The following is a 6,000-nucleotide window of genomic DNA, read 5'->3' as shown; positions in this document are numbered from 1 at the left end:
AACAAGTGGCAGTACTGTCCGAAAGAAGTCCTGTATTTCGGACATCACATTGAGAAAGGAGCATGGAAGGTGTCACAACAAAGAATCAAGGTGATCAGGAAAACAAACCTGCCAACTACTCAGAAAGAAATTAGGATATGTTTGGGAATAGTGGGCTACTGCTGAAAGTGGATCTCCAACTGTTTCCCCTAATGGTCAAGCCTCTTCACAAAGATGTGTCAGATCTGGTACCTTAGGATGACAACTGGTTGTGTTCTTTCCTAGTGCTGAGAGATAATCTCTGTTTGCCCCGGCACTGAGAATGCCTCATAACGATAAAGCGTTTTTGCTCTTCTGCAGTTATGAGGAGGGCTGTGCTCTCTCGGTGCTTACACAGCAATATGACAATAGTTGAAGACCCGTTGCCTATTTTTCTGCTGCCCTTAATCTCGTATCTGCAGCGCTGCCTGGATACCGTAAGGCCGTAGCTGTTGTTGGTGTCAGCATTGAACGCTGTGAAAGCATTGTGATGGGTCACCCCTTGACCATTTTTGTCCCTCATTCTGTGGCGATACTGTTAACACGTACTCGCACTCATCCTCTTACCAACAGCTGGTTGACCAGGTATGAACAAGTAAACCTTGGCGCTCAAGAATGTCACATTAAAACGCTGTACTGCTTTAAATCCTGCTATACTGTTGCCCCTTCCTGATGTTGAAAAAGATGATGGAGAAGTTGATGTTACTGAACTATGCACGAAGACAAGACCCAAGACACAAGATGAACTGTCTGAAAATTATCTTCTACGGTTTGTTGATGGCTCCTGCCTGCGAGACAATGAAGGGAGCGTAAGAGCTGCATATGTTGTTTGCACCATCTTAGGTGTAGTTGAAGCCTCCTGGCTTCAAGGAGTAACATCCGCACAAGTGACTAAATTGATCGCTCTTACTTGGGCATGCTCTGTTTCTCAACAGCTGCAAGTAAGGCTTTGGTGTGGTTCATGACTTGGGATAGTTGTGGTCACAGAGGAGATTCATGACGACTTCTGGTTTCCCCATCCGGAATGGCGAAGTTACAATGAAGCTTCTCAAAGTTTTACAGTAGCCTGACCAGATTGCGGTTGTGATGTCCTCTGCACAATGCAGCAGAAAAGATTATGTAACAGTCGGCTACAGATATACAGATTAGGTTGCTCGTTATTGTGCATTTAATGCTTGTACAGTCAATGGACGGTATTGCAATGAGGGTGCAGATGAGACCAATTACAACCTCTTGTTAACAACAGTTGATACGTGGGGTGAAATTAAGAGGTTACAGGAAAAAGTGTCAGAAGCAGAAGCGAACAGCTGGGTCAGAGCAGGATGTGTGAAGAGAGAAGATGACATTTGGGTTTCAGTTGATGGAAGACTTGTGTTGCCAGACAGTTTGTTGCCCCCAATGGCTATACACTACCTTGGCCCCACTTATGTGGGGAAATATGCCATGCTCTGTTTGTTCAGGCAAACATTGTTTAAGCCCGGAGGCGCTAGGGGGCGCACAGCGGAATGGCTGCCTGAACTGCAGCTCCGCCGGGCGATCACCTACAATGTGATCCATTGCCGCTTCAACCCCACCAACCCACATTTCGCGACCATCCACATGTAGGGGAAGATGGGGGGCACAAACGGACCTGGACAGACACGGTCTCTACCCCCGCCTTGCAGTTCGTTGCCGTGATGCTTGCGATGAGAACCGGTGAGAATCGGACTGCCTGACAAAATGGCCGGCGGCGGCTTGCGGACACTGAGCGAGCGCTGCGGATTCAGCGTGGGACTGCCAGCCTAGCCCAGCGTGCACAGCCCGGGGGTAAGCACCTGCCATCTGGCCCAGAGTGACTGTTTTTGCGCTGCTCTCACCCCCGAGTAATACCGGCTGGGTCCGTCACCACCCTGACCGCGCGCCTGACAATATGGCGGCGCCTATTGCTGGGGTGACGGGCACTTCAAGTTCGCGCCGGTGAACTCGCATTCGGCTGTGCTGAGCTCGCTGACAGGAAGATCGGTGTGAGGAGCTGCGGGACATACAACTGCATGGCACGTAAGCTCGGGGACGGCTCATCACCGGCATCCCGTCACCACCCGACCTGGCAAGCTGGGGAGAGGATTACTGGACTGCCGGGAGGCTTAAACAGTGGGTGATAGCGCAGATGAGATAGCATTCCCTTGTCTGGCTAACTGCGGTGGGGCCCTCCCGGAGACAAAAGAGCGCACTATCACCTGACTTCGCGCTATTGCTGGCATAATCTGACCGCATCCCACCCATAGCCCACACTCCCTGGCGAGAGACTCCTTGTGGCAGCCTGCTCAGGCGCAGAGTTAACTCCACGTGCAGCTGCTGGATATCACTGCCGAGGAATCACGGCGACGGCGGTCAGAGTAACGAGGGCATCTGGGCCCACATTGCGAAAAGCGCATTCACCGGCCACCACAATGGGAAAGCCTGATAAGCAGCAACCAAAACTTTCCTTTGACAACAGGAAGGCGACGAAGCCTGCAGACGATATGACGGAGACCGGCGGATCTTCAGATTCGCTGCCAACTAACAACATAGAGAAGATTCTGATGGCAATTCAATCGAATCTGCAGGATATAAACGGTAAGCTGGATAATCTGACATGTAGGATGGATGGCATGGCTGCTCGACAAGAAAAACATGGCGAACGTTTGGATGAGGCGGAAACGAGGATCTCGGCCGTTGAAGATGAAGCGCGAACTTCCACCACCAAATGCGCGGGTATGGAACGAATCCTGGAGGTGATCAAAGCGAAGGAGGAGGATTTGGAAGCGCGCTCGAGGCGCAATAACGTGAGGATCACGGGCCTGCCAGAATCGACCAACACTGGACGAATGGAACATTACATCGAGGGTCTGTGTAAGGATATCTTTGGAGCGGAGGCCCTGTCGCAGGTCTTCATTGTGGAGAGAGCCCATAGGTCATTAGGCCCCAAGCCGCCGCCCGGTGCTACGCCTAGGCCGATTGTGGCGCGGATTCTCAATTATCGAGACAGGGACACGATCCTCCGGCTCGCAAGGGAGAAGGGCAAAATCACCCATCAGGGCAACTCTCTGGAGTTTTACCCGGATCACACGGTCGCTGTTCAGCAAGCACGTAAGGAATACACCGCAGTGAAGGCTAAGCTGCGTGATTTGAACATTGGCTACTCTATGTTATATCCTGCCCGACTTCGAGTGGTGTGGAAGGAGAAGACGGTCGTGCTGGCGACACCCAAAGCGGCCCTTGACTTTGTTAAGAAGATACAGCGGGAGGTGAGGTCAGAGTCCCAGAATGAACAGCACAGAGACTCAGAATGATGCAACTGGTGATATCCATCGTTGAACAGCGGTGAGTTTTGCTGTAAAGATGGCTACCATAGACTGCTACATGGCCGTTCTCAGCCGTACTGGGCTGCGCCGATTGGTGCGAGACTCCTAGCGGTGGGGTGTTGGCGCTTTAATTCAACACTGGGCATTGGAAGGGTGGGGATCCGTTGGGATGGCGAGGGCTGAAATACACTTCTGTACTGAACTGTGACCGATACCCATGACTGACCCTTGCTTCCACGTTCTCCCCACTGAGTAACTGGTCACACAGCCACGTTAGACTGTAAATATTGCTAAAGCTGTGGGTGGTGGGTCGGATCTTTCCTCGTACATATGATCGTAGACCCTCTGGGCTGGAATGGGGAAGCGAAGGAGGCGGGAGATCATTTAACACTACAATGCATACCACGTTGTGGGGTGCTGTCTTGCAGAGGTGAGATCGTACCTGCCCGCCACTGTTTACCTAACTACATGGGAAACCTGGCCGGCCTGGACCTAGTTCCTAACATATGCATCTGTTCAATGTGGGGTGTAGCTACGTTTCCCCTATGACTGCACCACTACCTGCACACATGTGAGGAGTTGTAATGGGGAGGTGGGGACTGTGGGTCAATGGACACATATATTGCGAATATGTTCAATTTTCCTAGAATCGCCTGCACCCGTCCACCGGGTGAAGGGTTGTGCTCCTGGCGGTCCTCCATGAGGGTAGTACCCAACGCAAGTCCTTAGAGTGAGCACGGAGTTGTTGGTTATGTGGTTGAGGGAGTTGTGCTCTGAGGGGGTATGGCTTCGGCAGGTTGGGGTTGCTGGAGTGGGTGGGGGTTGGGGAGGGGGGATGTTTGACTGTTTACAAAGACCGAAGACATTGCTAGTGTACACATTCTTAGGTACTCCACGGAGAGGGACTGACGTTGCAGCGTATGTTCATTGTGCTGTGTGTGGACAGACACCAGGTATGTCACTTGAGTGTGCAGGGATGAGTGGTATTGCATTATTTACGGACGTCCGGTTCTAGAAGTGAGAGCAGACTGTGCCTAAACGTTCTTACTTGGAACATACGGGGGTTTTCGCGCCCTCAGAAAATTAGACAGGTTTTTGCTAGCCTTAACAGATGGAACATTGATATAGCATTCCTGCAGGAATCACACCTCGCACCGAACACTCACGCTACATTGGGGTCGAGATGGGCGGGGGCGTCCTACAGGGCCTCATATTCATCTTACTCCAGGGGGGTGCTTATTTTGATTAAGAAAGGGATCAACTTTGAGGCAAAGCATGTGACACAGGACCCCTCTGGCAGGTATGTGCTTGTGACAGGTACACTAATGGGCCAACATGTTACACTCCTTAATGTATATGGACCGAATACTGACGCACCAGAATTTTTTCGGGACGTTTGGGGACACTTGCAGACACATGCTAACACGCACATGTTATGTGGGGGGGACTGGAACGTTACATTACGGGACGGACTGGACCGCTCCACACATTCATTGGAGCAGCACAAGCAATCAAGACTGATGGTAGGCCACATGATGGGGGATCTGGCTTTAGCGGATCTCTGGAGACTGCAGCACACTGACGCGCCAGGCGCCACACACATCACCGCATCTCACAATAGTTGGTCCAGACTGGACTACTGGTTGGGTTCCAAGGACGTGGCTCTGTGGGTTCGTAAATTGCAAGTACTGCCACGCACATTATCGGACCACAACCCGGTCCTGTTGCAGATAGACATTCCGCGTTACGCACCCCCCCCCATTCCAATGGCGATTTAATTCCCAGGCCCTTACTGACCCAATATATGTTGACACCTTGACAAAGGCGATAAAAGACTACTTCGCTATTAATTCGCAAACTACGGAAGACCCATGTCTCCTCTGGGAAGCCTTCAAAGCCACGATTAGAGGTGTCTGCATTGGCACTACAATAGGAGTACTCAAGGACATCAGGTGCCAGATTCACCGCTGCGAGAGACAAATGAGGGACTTAGAACTGTTGTATGAAACGACGCAAGATGTTTTGTTATTACCCAAGTTGCGCGATCTACACACTGAACATGCTGATTTTTTAGCGTCGGAAATTAAATACTTGGATCGCAAACATGTAGCTAGGGCCTTTGGAGAGGGGGGTAGACCAGGGAGTGTACTGGCACGGAAAATATGTGAGGGACGGGGACAATCGGCGGTACTCCGAGTCAAATCTGGGGAGGGTGTATTACAGACACACTCAAAGGACATATTGAAATGCTTTGTGGACTCCTTCAGCACGCTATATCAATCTCAACCCTCAGCGACAGCTGAGGAAACGTATGACTACTTGCATGATGTGGCGATTGGCTGGCTATCAGACGCACATAGGGAATACTTGGCTCGGCCCATCACGGTGGAGGAGGTAACTGAGGTTATCGCTTCACTCCCAAATGGTAAGGCACCGGGCCCTGACGGGTTCACATCCGAATTTTATAAAAAGTTTGTGGATATTGTCGCCCCCTATCTGGTGGACATGTATGGTGCTTCCTTTGAGAAATCGTTGCTCCCCCCCACGTTGCGGGAAGCATTGGTCATTGCACTCCTAAAACCATCCAAGGATCCGGAGGACTGCGATTCCTACAGACCTCTGTCACTGATAAACGTAGACTCGAAAATCCTCGCTAAAT

The sequence above is a fragment of the Lissotriton helveticus genome, chromosome 10, assembly GCF_964261635.1.
Source record: "Lissotriton helveticus chromosome 10, aLisHel1.1, whole genome shotgun sequence".
In the NCBI taxonomy this organism is placed as follows: Eukaryota; Metazoa; Chordata; class Amphibia; order Caudata; family Salamandridae; genus Lissotriton; species Lissotriton helveticus.
Note: the sequence above shows the minus strand (reverse complement) of the source record.